Source organism: Anabrus simplex, chromosome 2 (assembly GCF_040414725.1).
Source record: "Anabrus simplex isolate iqAnaSimp1 chromosome 2, ASM4041472v1, whole genome shotgun sequence".
Lineage (NCBI taxonomy): Eukaryota > Metazoa > Arthropoda > Insecta > Orthoptera > Tettigoniidae > Anabrus > Anabrus simplex.
In genome coordinates, this window is record NC_090266.1 from 325,104,494 (window position 1) to 325,124,643 (window position 20,150).

At 40.1% G+C, this 20,150-nt stretch overlaps 1 protein-coding gene across 2 annotated transcripts in view; it reads left to right on the top strand.

The window, feature by feature from the left end:
- Positions 1–20,150, top strand: part of nes (lysophosphatidylcholine acyltransferase 3 protein nessy) — a 478,088-nt gene that overhangs the window by 434,941 nt on the left and 22,997 nt on the right. The window lies entirely within an intron of this gene.

Here is a 20,150-nt window from a genome sequence, read left to right on the forward strand (position 1 = left end):
ATCAAAAACCAAGATATAGAAATTTCAGGTGTAGCTTAAGCATGCCTCTGAAACCACAAAAGTTTGTTTCGTAAAACTATTTTAATAGCTGTGGCCCAGAATCTTGAAAGAAAAATCCGAGAGGCAATGGAAATAATGAAACACATGAATAATGTGAATTTAAAGGAAGGTTAAAAATCAGCAATTGTTGGATGCCATTATATACAAATTACCAGTAGGTAGCATAGACCATGAAAACACAGGACCCCCAAGTTACAGAACAGTAATGGAAATTTCCCACTTGACCACCGGGTGAGATATATGTTCCCGATGTTCCACAGATGTCCTTGGGGTTTACTGGAGCCTAGGAGTGGAGATATAGTATAAGACACAGCACAGAGACCACCTTCGTAGGTGATTTTAGCTCCCTGGGGAGACTGATTAGTAAGAGTACATCACTCACCTTAATAAAGAATGCATAAGGTACAGAACACAACACAACCCAATGCAGAAAAATAACTTTAGTTATTAAGAGATCTATCACCACCTGCAGTACTTGTTGGAATAATCGGGAGCAAACAGTTCAAATAAGAAAATTTGTCTGTATAATCCCGTTCAATAACTTGAACAGTACTACTAGATTTCAAAACTAATTTTAGTTTCCTTGCTAAGTATTTCTAATTGAATTAAATAAATGGGAAACACATAAGGCTTTCAGTTTTCTATCATACATACAAGATTTCTGTTATCAGAATAGCTTACTATAATCTATTCATTAAATTAATAATACTTAAAAATGTATCAAAGGAAATGACAGAAGAGTAGAAGGCGGTATAAATAAAACTTCTGAATGAAAACTGCTTAAGGAGTAGCACCAGGCTCTCCCGTTTCACATATAGCCTATTATTTAATGTTACTGTTGACCACTGATAACAAAATTGCTGGAGCTCATGGTTTTCATTTATTTCATGGAAAAGAATTACTGCAATGGCATTTGCAGATGACATAGCAATGATAGGGAAAGATGAAACATCGTACTTCTTAACATAACAGTTAATAGTTTATCTGCAATTATCTTAAATGTAAACCTTTTAAAATCAAAGATCATAAACATAAAAAACAGAAGGCTCCATAACGCCTCCATGATCAATTTGGGTGGTAGAACATTTGAACATTTAAACACAGAGGTAAGAATTAAATACCTTGGTGTCTTGTGTACATCAAAAATTGTTCTGGATAAAAATAAAATAATAATAAAATTATCCTCATATCCTCTTCCTGAAGTGGTGCAGCCCTTTTCAGGCATACCTCCAATGGAGGAGAGCTGCATGTACTATTTCAACCACATAGCAGCCCTCCTGCCATTTTCTGGTAATACCAGGAATTAAAACCAGGCCCCGAGGATGGCAGCTAATAACACTAAATGTTACTCTATGGAGGTAGACAAAAAACTAATGAAACATTAAGAAAAGGATCTCGGTAGTTTATCAGTCTCCTACCTCCTAAAAGCAGGCCAGAAACTATATATTATTAACCAGTATATTTGGCCCAGCATTATCTATCCCTTGCAAAGTACTCTATTGGATAAAATACCAGCCTCCTTTCTCAATATCGATAAACTTCTCCAAATAACAGTAAAACAAATAATTTGTTTACCTGATGATTGTCTAAATCACATGATTCGTTCTTCTAGAAATGTTTGTGGTTTAGGATCTTAAAATAATGCAGATTGGGAAGAACATATTCAGCCTTTCAGCGTTCAGTCACCAAGCCCCTGTGAATTTACTAAACGTCGCCACAATCCTCGATTTGCAACTAGTGTTGTGGCCTCATTTAGTTCTATACCTCTTATCTTTAAATCGTTAGAAACTGAGTCTAACCATCGTCGTCTTGGTCTACCTTTACTTCTCTTACTCTCCGTAGCAGAGTCCATTATTCTCCTAGGTAACCTATCCTCCTCCATTCGCCTCACATGACCCCACCACCGAAGCTGGTTTGTGCGTACAGCTTCATCCATCGAGTTCATTCCTAAATGAGCCTTTATCTCCTCATTCCGAGTACCCTCCTGCCATTGTTCCCACCTGTTTGTACCAGCAATCATTCTTGCTACTTTCATGTCTGTTACTTCTAACTTATGAATAAGGTATCCTGAGTCCACCCAGCTTTCGCTCCCGTAAAGCAAAGTTGGTCTGAAAACAGACCGATGTAAAGATAGTTTCGTCTGGGAGCTGACTTCCTTCTTACAGAATACTGTTGATCGCAACTTTGAGCTCACTGCATTAGCTTTACGACACCTTGATTCAATCTCACTTACTATATTACCAACTTGGGAGAACACACAACCTAAATAATTGAAATTATCGACCTGTTCTAGCTTTGTATCACCAATCTGACATTCAATTCTGTTGAATTTCTTACCTACTGACATCAATTAATCTTCGAGAGGCTAATTTTCATACCATACTCATTGCACCTATTTTCAAGTTCCAAGCTATTAGACGGCAGGCTTTCGGCACAATCTGCCATTAAGACCAAGTCGTCAGCATAGACCAGACTGCTTACTACATTTCCACCTAACTGAATCCCTCCCTGCCATTTTATATCTTTCAGCAGATGATCCATGTAAACTACGGACAGCAAAGGTGAAAGATTACAGCCTTGTCTAACCCCTGTAAGTACCCTAAACCAAGAACTCATTCTACCATCAATTCTCACTGAAGCCCAATTGTCAACATAAATGCCTTTGATTGCTTTTAATAATCTACCTTTAATTCCATAGTCCCCCAGTATGGCGAACATCTTTTCCCTCGGTACCCTGTCATATGCTTTCTCTAGATCTACGAAACATAAACACAACTGCCTATTCCTCTCGTAGCATTTTTCAATTACCTGGCGCATACTGGTTTTCATTAAACTTCCTCTCAACGACTGATCGCACCCTCCCTTCCAAGATGCCAGTGAATACTTTGCCTGGTGTACTGATCAATAATCAGTTACAGTGAAGAAGATTTTTGATACAAGTTTACAAATGACTGAGCACGTAGCTCTAAAGGTACATCATTTCAAAGAGCATTTTTGCTCCACTGAGCTCCAAAATTTACAACAGTCCAGCCTCTCAAAGGCACAAGTTTCTTATCCAAATTTTACACTAGATAAACTTCAAAACAGTGTTTACTGTCATTTCAGCTTGACAGTCTATTACACACTTGTCCATAATTAATGTCACTTTAAACAGAGCCAATAAGTGCCCATTCTAAATGGTCTTAGAGTACAAAAGAAAAGGTTTAAGAACTTAGCCATGAACAAAATGCGAAGGAGGTGAAACACTTGCACTCCTTTTAAAATACAATTTGAAAAACACTTAAAATTCTACATGGGCTTATGACCCGAAGTAACAGAGGCTAAGCCTGTACTACAGAGGGTGACTTGATTGCAAAATATTAAGTTCCAAAATAGAGTTAAAAATTTAGACTTTTAGAAAATCATAGCCACCCCAATACCAAGTTGAATGGGAGTTAATAGAGGGTGAACGTTCTTTATTCCCTAAGTTACATCTTTCCTGGCAGAGATTTGAATAGAGTCCTTAGACTTGCCTGAAAATTTGCACTTAAATGGTGGTATTAAACTTTAGAAATTTTCATTACAAAAGAACTTTGAAACCTTCCCCTCAAGTTAGCCTTCCTGTAGCTATCACATATCTGAAAGATGTCTGCCATTAGCTTGAGCTGTTGGGCCTTCCGACGATGAGCAAGGCTGCCCCTGCCTCCACTTACAACGTATGCACTCTAGACTGGAGCAATGAAGAAGACACAATGGCCCAAAAGCGCCCAGCCTATATAGCAGAGGGGAAAGTTCCAGAACTCTCTAGACAGAATGCCTGTACATACCCCAAATTTTAATTGGCTACAAAAATATTTACAAAAATTTCTGATTGGTCCATAACGTAAGGAAGATGGAAGCCTTAGAAATGTTGATAACCTCAGCACATTAAAATAATAAAAAATTTACAAGATTTCAGTTGTACCAACTTACACAATATTAAATTTCCTTAAAAAAAATAATTGACCGCCCTCCCACCAGAGTCGATAGTAGAGACATCTGAAGATTAAAGGTCCAAACTTCTTCAAATGCACAGTTTCAGATTCATACCCCTTGATAGCCTACTAGCAGGCAGCAGTTCAAATGAACGGAGAAGGTGTACCTCCGGTACAGTTTACATGGATTATCTGCTGAAAGGTATTAAGTGGCAGGGAGGGTTTCAGTCAGGTATAAATGTAGTAAGCAGTTTGGCCTATGCTGACGACTTGGTCTTAATGGCTGATTGTGCCAAAAGCCTGCAGTCTAATATTTTGGAACTTGAAAGTCGGTGCAATGAGTAAGGTATGAATATTAGCCAGTCAGTAGGTTAGAAATCCAAGAGAAATGAATGTCAAACTGGGGATGCAAAGATGGAACAGATAGTTAATTTCAAGTATTTCAGATGAATGTTCTCCCAGGATGGTACAATAGTAAGTGAGATTGAATCAAGGTGCAGCAAAAGTAATGCAACATGCAGTAGCGATCAACAGTATTCCATAAGAAGGAAGTTAGCTCCCGTACAAAACTATCTTTACATCAGTCTGTTTTCAGACCAACTTTGCTTTATGGGAGTGCAAGTTGGGTGAACTCAGGATATCTTATTCATAAGTTAGAAGTATCAGATGTGAAAGTAATGAGAATAATTGCTGGTATAACCAGGTGGGAACAATGGTAGGAGGGTACTCAAAATTTGGAGATAGAGTATAAGTTAGGAACGAACTTGATGGATGAAGCTGTACGCATAAATCAACTTCGGTGGTGGGGTTATGTTGAGGTGAATGGAGGAGGATAGGTTATCTAGGAGAATAATGGACTCTGTTATGGAGGGTAAGAGAAGTAGAGGGTGACCTGGATGATGATGGCTAAACTCAGTTTCTAACAATTTAAGAATAAGATGTATGGAACTAAATGAAGCAAGAGATTTAGTTACAAATGAGGATTGTGGCATAGGTTAGAGGCTTGCAAACTGAATGGTGAAAGGCATAACAGTCTATGGTGGAAATGTATGTATGTATGTATGTATGTATGTATGTATGTATGTATGTATGTATGTATGTATGTATGTATGTATGTATGTATTGTACCAGGAAAAGTTTGTGGGTAAAGTGCATGAGTAGGACCTCAGGGAGTGGAACTTGGTTTTGGAGCCGATACAGAGTAGGATAGACTCGCAGAGCGAATAATAGATGATTAAACATTTTTTATGACAATTTATTAATTCTTCACCCTGCAATATGATTATTGGACTCAAATCTGGCATTGAAATGAAAAGTTTGAACGTAATCTTCCTGAATTCTGTTCATGAAAATTAAATGAATATCGCTGATTCCAAAGTCTTTCATGTGTGAGAATATGAGGTATTAGATTTTCACCTAAAGTCTTTCTACATATAAGCACACACTTGTAATTGCAAATTGACATGAAAAATTAAATTTCTGTTAAAAGATTTCAGTTTTTCAGTTTGTAAACCTTGATGTATAGCACACTTGAAGAGCCTAAAGTCTTTCTAAATATGAAAATTAAATTTGAAAATTAAATTAATCACTTCTAAGAAATTATGAGAACTCCGAAATATTTGTCCACACGCGGCACAAGTTTCCACTGTTCAAAATTAATGAGAAAATTTTAGTCAGTTTGTCACTACTCACTTAATGAAAGAAATGCTGCTACAAATGTTGAATGATGAACATGTAGAATGTTCCGTGGAGAATCAGGATCGGCAATGTTCCCTTAACACATCATGTTGACGTTCCCCGATGAGGTGATAATAGCTGGAACTGGATCGTGTAGAATTGCAGCTTGTTAAGGTGATTTTGCGCACACGGAAATTCACTTGGTGCGAGTAGTTATCACTGACACTGTCATTTACTGTTGAACACAGTTTATGGTGTAATTGAACTTTAAGACGTTAAATGAATAATCACAGTCCTTTCTGTATGAAATATTATTGAAAGTCGTTACTGAAAACGTTCATAATGGCACAATTCACACTTGAAAAGGCAAATCATAGTCTATAATCACAGTCTTTAAACACGGTCATTAAGTCACTAAGGATTTTTTTCTGATTATCTTGTTATTATAACGTCATATTACCTCAGAAAAAAAAGTTCTTAGTATTCACCCAGATTACTATTGTAAGTCGTGTACTAATATGGCAAGAACACTATGGGAATAAAGAAACACAGTTCGATGCTCGAAAAGAAATGAGTCCTGGTAATTCTACACATTAATTTCTGTTCATTGTAGAAGTTCAATATCAGGTGAAGTAAGCTAAGTCTACACGTAATGATATATTCTGTGAACGTTAAATATTTGGTATTTGCACTTCAATAAGTTCACTCGTATTATGTTCTCAAATGTCTTTAGAATTAGACCGTAGTCGCGATGTGAGATACTAAATACAGTGCGACGTCTTTTATAATTTTGTCGGCGATATAACTTCGTATTCCGGAAATGCGACGGCAAGTACTTTCATCGTGACTGCGCGGACATACTGTACGACTGTCTCGCTCACACACACATCTGTGCACTCGTCCTTGTACTGCCGCTCTGCTGGTTAGCCTTGACATATATACCAGCGCTGGGAGGGGTAGTATCTCTTGGCCATGTGACCGTGAGTGTATAATTCTCTTAGACTTTAAATTATTATAACTCAACAACCATGGGATGGATTAATTCGAAATTCACAGGGATTAACTTTTATGACGTCCGCTACAATTCAGCGTTTGTCCCGTTGAAATTGGTTAAGGCGTTGAAAAGCTTGCGAAAAGAAAATTCGTTCGAGAAATATCTCTAGGGGAGGTGAGCTTCGAACGACAGGTGACGTCACTTGACTCCGCCTAGTGCACTCGTGGAGTCTGGCACATACTGGAACATTCTTTACTTAGATGTTCGTACGTCGGTCGGATCTTTTATGCTGGAATAATATTTCTTTCGATTGATATGGGCCAGGACCTAGGCTTTCCTGGTACTGGTATGTATGTATGTATGTGTATGGGTGTGAGTTTGATTACATGTTTTGTTGTTGTTGTTTTCTTAATGAACGGTCTTCTGTATTGGGTGGATGTTTGTTTTGTTCAGTGATTTGTTGCTGTTGTCATTATTATTCTTATTCTTCTTCTTCTTCTTCTTATTATTATTATTATTGTACCGGGCGGTACACCCCTACGCCGCAGTTTTAAATCTTGTGCCAATAAATCCTCCTCTACAGGAACAACTCTGAACTTTAAAAACTGGATCAACTCATAAGTTTCTCAGAAGATGTCACTATCGTAAATTTTGTGATTACGAAGTTGTCAATACTGTGTGGATTTCAACTTGTTTTGTTTTCCATTGATCAAGAAGTGTGGACATTCTCTTATAGATGTCTCTACTAAAAAACTATGATCATGCACCCTGGTGCAAAGTGAAGGAACTTTTTTGAAGAAATTTTGTATTCATAAGTTTTCTGTTTACTAAATTTCGTTCGTTCATTTGTGGGTTGGCAATATTAATCTTTTCTTTCCGCTAGTTTTGAATGGAGCCAATCCAGAATTTCTGTAATTAATTTTTGACCAATCATGTCTTTCTTCTTCGATTTTGAGTGTGCTGTCTACACTGACCCAATAAAATTGAGTGGGTGTGGCTGTTTTATTCATGAACGGTCTCAAATTTTCCCCGAGGGTATAAAAACTGCTGATTTTCTTGTCTCTCAGCCACTTCATCTACCTCTAACCTAGTGTATGGACATGTAGCAGGAGGCGGGAAGCGCCCCGTTCATCAGGCAGCAGCTCTTCAATAAGGTAATGGCCCTTTAACATCTTTGTTTCTTGCTAGCTCAGCAGTTTAACCCTCAGGAAAGGTCCGAATCCCTTTACAATGTAAACTATCTTTTTGACATGTAATTTTTGCCGTTTAATGTAAAAACTTCATTAGATCTGTAACTGCAATTCGGGGATAGAGAGTGCTTTACCCTCTCGAGCTCCTCTTCATATTGGTTTGAGGTGACTGCGTTTTGTAACTGGTTTTCTTCCCTTCTGTAATACTTTATAAAATTTTTCTATACCAGTCACCTCCATAGTTTGGGAATAGCCCCTGTTTCATCGGCCTAGTGCCTCTTAGGTTTTAAGAAGTTTCATATAGGAGTGCAAGTACATGCCTCCATTCATCTTGGTATTTTGGGCCATTTACTTAACCTGTTCTTTTCTGCTAAGGCCCAGTAGGTTGGGTACAAGATACCCCTGTTTCTTTGTAAGTGTGCCTTGAGGGCAGTTAATGGTAAAGTCTGTTGTGGCCTTTGATAGGCTCAGAAAATTGAGAGCGGGTTAGCTCTTTTATTTGTGGTAAAAGTGCCTCAGAGAGGCTTGATATTCAAAGTTGGGAGTAAGTGCTCCATGTATGGAGGGGATTTCTGCCCTTTGGTAAATATGTGGTTGTGAGCTGAGAGCTCAGAAATTGTAAAAAATTGGGCCTTGAAGCCCAGATTGTTAATTTGTCTCTAAATCTTTGCTTTCCTGGTCTTGTACCTGATTGTCGGTTATTTGTTGACTTGTTGTTATTTGTTAAATTTTGAAATTCTATGTGAAAATTGTTAAGTTTTGCTATTTTCGAAAATATAACCTTTAATGCAATTTTAATTCATATCTCGGCCTTGTAGTTAGACCCATTCACCCCGGCAACTTCTTTCACCTCTGCTGTTCCACAGATACCTCGGAACAGTTATTATTATTATTATTATTATTATTATTATTATTATTATTATTATTCCTGTACCGAAGGTGCACCAACCCCATTCATTTAAACTGAGTGCTTTTTAGAAGGTTGTCTGTATGCTGTACTTCAAACTGTGTATTGCAAGAAGTTTGAACGTTTATCGTCAGATGTCTCTTCTGACAACTTATGTGCCCCTCTGGTAGGAGGATGGACAGTTAATTTTCAAGAGAATTTTTTAATTCATTAATTTTCTAAACTGAATTGTTTGTAGATTGTTTTTGGTGTTTTAAGTTACTAGCACTTCTATCTCTTCCTGCCTGCATACAATTTTAGCCAATCAGGAATTTTCAGTATTTAATTTCGTAACCAATCAAAATTGTGGGTGTGTACAGGGCTTCGGCCCAGAGAGTTCTTGAATCTTCCTCTCCGCTATAAATTCTGGGACGTTTTGTGCCATGTTGTCTTTTCCATGACATCGATCCCTTACCATATGTACAGTAGAACCCCGCTTATCCGAACTTCGCTTAACCGAAACCCGGCTTAACCGAAATGTTCTGGCAAAATTGTATTTTAATTTTTTGTTTTTACCCTCTCGTTCTTAGCTGTCAATATTAATAATTCTCTTGCTATATATGCTGAGAGCTACTAGGCAAACCCTATTTTTATATTATGACTTATGCCAGAATGCACGTGTAGCATAAAACAAAACAGTTTCTTACCCTCTAGTTCGTACCATGATACACTTTTCTCAAACAAGGGCCTATGACCTTCGATGTTAGGCCCCTTTAAACAACAAGCAAGCAACAAGCAAGTTTCTCAAACAAGCAGGAATTATTATTACTGTATTATTATTATTATTATTATTATTATTATTCGTCATGAATATTATGCAGATGACTCTGACTTTGACAATAGCAGTTCTGAGAATCGAGCTACAGCAGATGATGGATTTAATGCATTGGAGATAAGATTGATTTCGAATTTTTATTAAAATACAGTACCATACGCTTTAATTACACTACTGTAATAAAATTACTGTATACAGTATTCAGTTCAGAAGTAACAAAAAAATTTGTTTCATTATTTCAGATTGGTTTGCGCTTTGCTGAACAAAGTAATAAATCTACACCAGCTGATATACTGTTGAATAAACTGTGGCGCGACACAGCTGCACAATAGCGCTGCACCAAGAAAATTCACAAGAAAATCACTTTTTATACAATGAGTGACATCATGTAAACAGTTTAATGTTAATATACAGCATACGTTTATATACAGAATGCACCTTTGCTTAACAGAGTTTATGCATTTTTATTTCGACATTTAACTTCCGAAAATATTTGCCATGTGTCATCCGAAAAAACACGTCAGCCGATGTGGTTCTACCCCCTTTATTTCAGATAAACGGGTTGTATTGTAATGTGTATTTACGTATGTTTCCTTTGGTTTTGTCTTATGAAATACATGGATTACAGTATATATAACATTCAAAATTACAACTACATAACTAATATTATACAATATTAAATTTTAAGATGTTAATAGAGTCCATTTCTTGCGGTTGACATTTTCTAATCGTGACGTATATACATATTGATATATCAAGGCTACTCCGGTGCAATGTTTGTGAGTCCTTCCGATCTGGGTTCAATGCACCAGTACTTGTACTGTTTTACTGTGATTATTTCATCTCAACGTCATGTGTAAACAGCACAGAAACAGCTCAAAGACGAACTTACCAAGAGGAATCTCCCGACAAACGGGAAGAAGAAATCGCTATAGGCACGGGTATGGAAAGATCTCGTGGGAAAAGGAGAAGATCTCGAAAAGTTTTTCGTCAAAGTCAATGAAGATTCCAAGACAGAAGAAGAAGGAGATATGCAGAATACAAGGGAAAACATCCTTCACGCAGTTGAAAATAGATTAATGCAAACAGGACGTATCACCACACCTCTAACTCCCTCAAACCTAACCGGCAATACAGCACACCTAGACCCGAAGGTGATTATAGAGAGCCTTCCAGAATACCACGGGCGACTGGAGGAGAACCCGACTAGCTTCGTCAAGGGATCGGTCAGCCTATTAGGAAGGACTAATTTACCAGAGGACATCTTCGTGCTACTCATCACACCGCAATTAAAGGGGCAAGCCGCTACTTGGTGGAACAACTTGAGGGGTTTAAATCTAAACTGGACGGACTTCAAGAGGGAATTCCTCGCTAGGTTTAATTCCAAAGGGGTGAAGAGCTCCGTGAAAGAGAAGCTACTGACTGAGGTACAACCCACCGGCATAAGAGCTAGCACCTTCGTCCTACAGAAGTACCAATTCTTCAAGCGTCTGCACCCGGAAGGAAGCGAAAACGAGATCTTATCAGATATCACAGAGCTACTCCAGGATAAGATTCGACCCCTAGTGAAAGTATCACAACCCAGATCCTTTGATGATCTACACAGAATCATCACCCAGCTGGAGGAAGAACACAAGAGCAAAGCTACAGAAGAGACCAGTGCAGTTAGGAAGTGCTCCCAGTGTGGAAGAGCGGGACACCTGAAGAACAAGTGCCCAACTTTGACGTCAGAGAAACTAGGTCCAGCCCATTCTGGATTAAGGGGGGATGGGACCGGGAACAGGAAGGCACCTCAAGACCTGAAAGATAAGCAACCCTGGTCTAGTAGGAGAGGGATTGGTCAGATAGTGAGTGGAATAGACCAACCAAGGATAGGCAACGATAAATTTTCAGCCATAATTGACAGCCAAGCAAGCCATTCATTTATCAACAGGACTGTTGCCAGGTTACTACCGCCTATGAAGTCTCTCCACCTCAGAAGTGTAGTGGGAGCAGCGGATGGGGTAACCTATTCCATCCAAGGACAGACTAACCTAACCACTAAATGCATGAACATGTCTATTGTAATTGGTGTTGCAGTGATTCAGAACCTGATACCTGACATCATATTAGGTCATGACGAGGTGATCCTAGACTATTCAGCTCATGAAGTCTTTTTGGGAAAAGACAGACGTCTGAGGGTCGCTTGGCACGATGGAAATATCAGGGCTTGCAAGGATACGGAAGTTGACGTAAACCTGGGAGATATCCAGTTAACACATCTTCGACCGAGTGAAGAAGAGGAGCTGAGACACACCTTAAAGGACTACCCGGAAGTCATCACCAATAAAGTAGGACGGACTACCATGGTAACGCACACCATTGAGTGCACCGCTTCCTCACCCATCAAATAACATCCATATCCAATCAACCTGGATAAGCGCAACTTCGTCATTCAGAAGATCCAAGAGATAGAAGGACAAGGTCTCATCGAACCGTCTACATCCTGTTGGGCTTCATCTGTCGTCCTACCAAAGAAGAAAAAGAAGAATGGGATGTATCGACCCTGTGTGGACTTCCGCAGGTTGAACAAGAAGACCGTTAGTGATGCCTATCCCATGCCTGACCTGAAAGACTCGCTGAAACAAGTAAGTGGGTCTAGGATTTTCAGCACGCTGGATCTCAACTCTGGATGCTGGCAAGTGGAGGTCGAGCAAAGTTCTAGACCACTGACCGCTTCTATGACACCGGGAGGATTGTACCAGTTTGCAGTAATGCCCTTTGTATTGAAGAATGCTCCTGCCACCTTCATGCAACTGATGGATAAAGTATTATCAGGATATGTTGGGGATTTTTGCCACGTGTATCTTGACGACATTTTAATTCACAGCAAGAATTTTCAAGAACACCTTGTACATCTGAGGAAAGTGCTGGAACGACCGAAGAATCATGGACTTTCTTGCCAACTGGAGAAGTGCCACTTCGCCCAGACCCGTGTAGAATATTTTGGCCATGTCCTAACCTCTGAAGGCTTAGAAAGGCAACTTGAGAAGAATCGAGCTATCAAAGAAGCTGAACGCTCGCGGACCAAGCGGCAAGTACATCAGTTCCTTGGCTTGTGTGGATAGTATAGCAGCTTCGTGCCACACCTTGAAGAGAAGGCAATACCACTCACCAATCTACTCCATAACAACCGCCCATTCTGATGGACCAGCAAGGAAGAGGCAGCATTCCAAGGCATTAAGGCTGCGATATGCAGCGCTCCCGGTCTAGCCCTTCCCGACCCTCAGCGGAAGATATGCCTGCGGACGGACGCCAGCGATTCCAGCTTAGGAGCAGTGTTATTCGAGGAGAGGAGTGACGGCGGAAGGGACATCATCGAGTATGCCAGCAGAAAGCTATCTCCCACAGAACAACGCTACTGGACTGCTGAGGAGGACATTATAAATTTTCCAGCTAACTCATTCCTGGTTGCCAGTGTTTCCCCCCAGTGTGCTAAGTTGGGCTCATCAGTTGATAAATAGCACACCCACCAAGAAGCATGGCTAGTGCATACTGTGGAGGCCACCACGTAGGCTTCTTGGAGCCACCGGCAGTGCCAATGCACTATGAGAGAATTTGTCTCATTACCAAAAATTGATGCCTGCCTAGCCATGAGATGATATAGATGTTAATTCCCATAGGGAACCTGAAATATTTGTCCTGAATGAGTAAATTTATAATACCAATTCCCTATGGGAATCAGCATCTATATCAAAGGAAGCCTTAGCCATGGTGTGGGCCATGGGCAAATTCAGAGGCTACTTGGAGGGAAGGAAGTTCCAACTCTACACCGATAATGCCGCTCTCAAATGGTTGAACTCAGTCTCTGGCTCAAATTCCAAATTTGATGCGATGGGCTCTGTTAATTGCAGAATTTGATTTCGAGGTATGTTACGTCCCAGGACCGACGAACATAGGAGCAGACAGCTTATGTAGGCACCCAGCGATGGAACCTGAAGCTAGGAGCACCATTGTCGAGAGGGAGTTCCCACAGAAACACCAGAGGGAGCCGATGAAACCTGTCCTTATGACATTCAAGAAGGAACTTAATATGAGAGTGATCAAACAGTGGCAGGAACAAGACAAGCCCTGTAGGACCATGATGCAGTGGATTAGGAGACAAAACACCGATAGGCGACTTGTCTCGACGGAATTCAAGATGTGCTGCAAGAACCTCCGGGTTGACGGAGGACTCTTGATGTACAGGTCGCTCCTCTCCGACACACCTGCGGTAGTGGTGATCCCCAGAGAGAACACGACGGACATCCTGGATAAGTTCCACGACAGCACTGAAGCCGGATATCCAGGAGGCGAAGAGACGTATCAGTCTATCCAACGAAGATTTTTCTGGTTCAACATGCGGAAGGACATCCTGGACTACGTGAAGGGGTGCTACATCTGTGCCTGCACCAAGGCGAGCAACAGGAATGCAGATTCCAGCCAATGAGGAAGACGGCCACAACGCCCGTGGGAGGTCATAGCCCTGGACTTGATGGGTCCTCACCTTAGAACACCACAGGGCAAAATAGGACTCCTAGTAATCACCGACCTCTTTACAAGATGGATTGAGGCCTTTTTGATACCTGAAGCCATGGCAGGCCACATCACCAGCCTGCTACAAGACGAAGTATTCAGCCACTACGGTTATCCACGGTGCATTCTTTCAGATATCAGGAATCAGTTCATGTCGAGGAAGTGGCAGCAAATGATGATGGAATGGGGGTGTGGAGCACTGGACCACTCCTACCTACAACCCAAGGGCCAATCCAACAGAACAACAGAACCAGGAGCTGTAAAGGATGCTAGGAGTTTACCTGATAGACAAAGAACATTGACTGTTGGACCGTCAGATATGTCACACTTTGCCCTGCGACGACGCATCAACCGTGTCACTGGCTATATCCCAACTGAGCTGTTTCTTGGTCGACAGCTGTACTGTACTGGGGATTGGAAGATTCGTCCACCGCCCACTTCGGGTCAAGGTGATGCAGCTGTTTCCCTGGCAGAGTGGCAGCAGCAGCAGCAGCAGAACATCAATGAGAAGCAAGCTTTGGACGGGAAGAGATCCCTTACCCAGGCCAACGCTCAACATGTCGAAGAGATGCAGATCTTCCTATCGGGCAAACAAGTACTGCGACGTAACCACCCAGTCAGTAATAAGATTGTAGGGTTTTACGCAGGTCTCACACCTAAGTGGGTTGGTCCCATCGAGGTGGATAAACAGCTGGGCCATGGGGTGTACTTACTAAAGACCAACCCTCCTGTCAATGTCCACGCCTCGGAGTTGCAGTGAATCACCCAACCGCTGTGCATACAGAGTAAGCCTGGAGGAGGGGCTACTAATGACACAGCACCATCTGATCATCATGGGTACATTATAATCTATGTATTTGGCACTCTAGAATTTTCAAGAAAGTAGTTTTTGTAATGTAGGTTTCTAGAAGCCTGGCCATCCACATATATAAGGAGGTTGTCTTGATGGTAATGACGAGTTGTTGTCCAGTAGAGTTATGGTGTAGCAAGAATATACTTGTGACCTTGTGTTGACATGCAGTGGTTGCAGTCTCCGTGCTGAAGTGATCAGCAATTGTCAAAACGGTGGCTTTGTTGATGTTCTCGGAGCAAAGTTTTTTGTTTGTGATACAGTTATTAAGGTTATGTGTGTGTTAATTTGTAAATAGATGTGAATAAATAACTGTGCCAACTGACAGCATTTTGTGTGCGTCTTTGTGAATACGTTAATGGGAACACATTCATTCCTGTGTGTGTAGATGGTTTCACTAGGTTTTCATGGCTATTTCCGACTAAGCTTGCCACCACTCAGTCTACCATTTCTTGCCTTAATACTATTTTTACCTCTTTTGGTCCTTGTCAATATATAGTGTCTGATAATGCCAAGGCATTCACCTCTAATTTATTCTGTAAATTTTGTTTTGACCTATCCATCTCACATGTAACTACATCTGCCTATTACCCATAGCCATCTCTTGCTGAGTGGGTTAATCGTAATCTCCAATCTGCTTTGATAGCTTTCCATCATCAAGACCATTCTAGGTGGAATACTTCACTGCGTTGGTTATATTGTGCATTCACCTTGGCTGTTCACGAGTCACACAAGTTTACACCTTCATCTCTCATGTTGAAGTTCATTCCTAACACCCCATTGTCTAATTTATGGTCTATCAGTGAGATTTTGCTAGAGACAATAGACCTCGATAATATCAGGAACCTGTGGAGGAAGGCCAAAATTAACTTGAAATCTTCTCATGAGAAAGTGAAGGAAAGATATGATTGTGGACGGAGACCCGCCAATTTAAATGTTTGAGACCAAGTCATGGTGATAAATTTTGTACCTGCAGGCAAGCTTGCCCCCAGATTTCACAGACCATGCATTATTCTGGATTTCTTAACGCCGGTCACCCTATTGTTAGGCAATCCATACATAGAGAGAATTTTTAGGGTTCAACTGTCCCAAGTAAAACCAGTACAAATTGAGGTTCATTATAGGCCACTAAGTCATGGCATTGTGAATGTAATTATATTTCTTTCCTTAACAGCTTAGAACCTTAAGGTTGAAAGAGGAGGCCTTCTGCCCCTGTTAACTGTGAAAAGTATAATGTAAAACATTTTTTTTCCCCTTTGCTACCTGTTGTACAAACCTTCCCTTCAGTAAGAAACTTTTTTTTTTCCTTCACCGCTTGCCATTACCTTGCCCCTGCCTCCAAGCCTGATCCTGGATTCTACGCACTCGCCCTCGATGTTGCCCACCTTAACTGCACCACCAACCAAAGAAACAGTTACTGTTGCCCAGGAACTTATTGTTGCAGTGCCCTGATTTCATCTGAGGCTGTGTCATAACAAATGGCGAGAGATGCTAGCACGGGGTTAGGGCTGAACTCGCACTGGTCCAGTCTCCTTCACTACGGTAAACTTGAGTGCAATCATTAGTGGCAAGGGCTGAGATGCGGTTCCACAACCGCCCACTTCATCATTGAGCAGAACTCCAGATTTGGTCCGTGGTGACCATCACCATAGCTACCCTTCTCAAGGTAGCGGGAGAGACATATCTGAGGGTATATGAGGGGTCCGAGGGACCCCACACTGGCATCGGCAGTGGTGGATGCTCTTGCCGTCAACCTTGGGCATAACAAACCGGGCTTCTACAACTTCACAAATCGCATCAAGAATTTTCTACCAAATACCTGGTCAATGAACTTTCCATCAAGAAAATTTCTGAATTCAAAATTTTCTAAATTTCTAGACTGCTAAAATTTAAAACTGCATGAACCGTGGAAGGACTTTATGGGGTGGAGGTCTGTACTGGAGGTACACCAACCCCGTTCATTTAAACTGAGCACCTTTTATAAGGCCATCTGTATCGTGTACTTTAAACTGTGTATTGGAAGAAGTTTGAACGTTTATCGTCAGATGTGTCTGCTGTCAACTTATGTGCCCCTCTGGTGAGGGGATGGGCAATTAATTTTAAGAGAATTTTTGTATTCAATATTTTTCTAAACTGAATTGTTTGTAGATAGTTTTTGGTGTTCTAAGGTTACTAGCACTTCTATCTCTTCCCACCTGCGTTAAATTTTAGCCAGTGAGGAATTTTTGGTACATTTAATTAGTAACCAATCAAAATTGTGGGTGTGTACAGGGCTTCGGCCCAGAGAGGTCTGGAATCTTCCTCTCCACCATAAAAGCTGAGACGTTTTGGGCCATATTTTCTTTTCCATTGCTTCAGTCAAGAGGTTTAGAGTGTATCGGAGGCAGGGGCAAGCTTTGCCCATCTCCAGAAGGCCCACCAGCTCAAGGTAATGGCAGACATCTTTTCATCATATACTAGTCTCAGAAAGCTAGCTTGAGGGGAAGGTTTCAAAATTATTTTGTAATGTAAATTTCAATGTTTCAGTGTAAATCTTCAAATAAGTCTAAGGACATTATTCTAGCTTGGGGAATAAAGAGTGTGAACCCTCTTTTAGTTCATATTCAGCTTGGTATTAGGTGACTACCATTTTGTAAACTTTAAAATTTATCTCTTCCTATTGTAATTTAAAATTTTATCTCCATCTAGTCACCTCTGTAGTATAGGCTTAGCCTCTGTAACTTTGGGCCATAAGCCCACGTACGGTTTTAAGAAATTTCAAGTGAATTTCAAAGGAGTGCAAGTGTTCGCCTCCTAACATTATGATTTATGGCCAATGACTTTAACCTTTTCTTCTTCACTACGGCCATATAGAAAAGGCACTTATTGCTTCCATGAACGTTAACTATTCTTATTTAACTTCATATTTAAATGTAACTTAGACTGTCGCGTGAATAAGACAATGGAAACTGGTTGTATTCAACTTAATGTAAAAGTTAAACTGTGCCTTTGAGAGCCTTGAATCGTGTGTAAATTAAAGAGAGTAGTATCCTGGGTAATTGTGTGGAGTGAAGACGCTCTTCGAATGTTGTTAAGTTTGGAGCCCCATCTCCTTACTTGTAATTGATTGGAGCAGTAGTGCTCTTGGTAATAGTGTAACATTTGAGCTATCTAATTTCTTTATTGTACCTGATTACACTTAGCTTTCAAATAATTATTGTTTCTAGAGCTGTAGTGCTCCCCTCATGTCTATTCAACTGTCATTTGTTATTGTTCAACAAAGTTTAAAATTTGAAAAAAAAATCAGAGGAAAGAAAGAAATTTTCTGATTTTGGAGTTTTAAATTAAGAATTGATCTCCTCTCTGTCCACCCATTCATGCCCACACCTTCTTACACCTCTGTGTTCCACAGAAACCTCAGAACAATTATTATTATTGTTGTTGTATTGTACCGGAATTACACCAGCTCCATACATTCAAACCAAGCGCCTTCTAGAGGGCCGTCTATAATATGAACAGTGAAACTCATTTCTGAAGAAGTTTTGAAGTTTATCTCCAGATGACTCTGCTGTCGATTTATGTGCTCCCTGTGGTGGGAGGTTGGACAATTAACTTTCAAGAGAATTGTTGTATTCATTGGTTTCCTAAACTGAATTGTTAATAGATTGTTTTTTGCGTTCAGAGTTAGCTAGCCCTTCTTTCTCTTCCCGTCTGCTTAAGATTTTAGCCAATCAAGTATTTTTTATATTTATTTAATCAACCAATCAAAATTGTGGCTGTGTGCAGGGCTTCGGCCCAGAGAATTCTGGAACCTTCCTCTCCGCTATAAAAGCTGGGACCTTTTGGGCCATGTTGTCTTTCGATCGCTCCAGTCAAGAGGTTTAGAGTGTGTTCGTAGAGGAGGTAGGGGCTTGCCTCGTCCATCTCTGGAAGGCCCACCAGCTCAAGGTAATGGCAGACATCTTTTAATCATGTAATATTCTCAGAAAGCTAACTTGAGAGGAAGGTTTCAAAATCCTTTCTTAATGTAATCTTTCAATGTAAATTTTCAATCAGGTCTAAGACCTTAATCTAACTTAGAGAATAATGAGTGTGAACCCTTTTGTATTTCCCTTCAACTTGGTATTGAAGTGACTATTGATTTCGTAAACTTTAAAATTTTCCTTGCATAATTTAAAACTTTCTCTCCATCTAGTCACCCCCATAGTATAGGCTTGGCCTCTGTAAGTTCGGTCCATAAGCCCACATAGGGTTTTAAGTATTTTCACGTGAATATCAAAGGAGTGCAAGTGTTCGCCTCCTAACATTTTAATTTTCGGCCAGTAACTTTAACCTTTTCTTTTTCACTAAGGCCATGTAGAATGGTTACTTATTGCCCCTGTTCAAGTTAACTACTCTGCTACACTGGGGCGAAACGCTGGTAATTTCACGATTGAGAAAGCCTAAAGAGCTTAAATATTTACTCTTATTCAGTTTCCATTTAAAACAGTGTCTACTGTTCGTTTTTTGTAAAAGTTAGATTGTGCCTTGAAGAGGCTTTAATCTTGTAAATTTTGGAGAGTAGTCCTCTAATTAAGTGTGTGGGGCAAAGATTCTATTTGAATATAGTAATTTTTCGAGGAGTAACTGAATGGAGCAGTGGTGCTCTTGTAAAATTGTAACTTGGGAGTTTCAAGCTCATTCTGTTAAATCGTTGTTGTCTGACTGTTCTAGGCTTTTCTGAAATTGTTACTCGAGCTCACGAGCTAACCTTACCTATCGTATTGTTATTTGTTATTGTTTAACAAAGTTTAAAATGTGAAAAGAAACAAAAAATCAAGAAAAGAAATAAAATTTCAAATTTTAGAGTTTTAAATTATACTTTGATCTTTTCTCTATCCACCCATTCATGCACGCACCTTCTTACACCTCTGCGTTCCACAGAATCCCCGGAATAATAATAAGAAGAAGAATATAAGTTTGGCGGTAATCTATTTAAAATACCTTCAATGAATTCATTCATCCATTCTTTCATAGCAGGGTGCTCCAGTTTCTCTAGTGGTATATTCGCTTTAAGAAGAGACTCCGTAATCCTCTTGCATAAATTATCCCTGGCAATAACTCCTTTGTTTGCAGCAAAATTACACTGTACAATACTCTGTTTCCTCTTATGACAAGAGGATGTACTGGCTG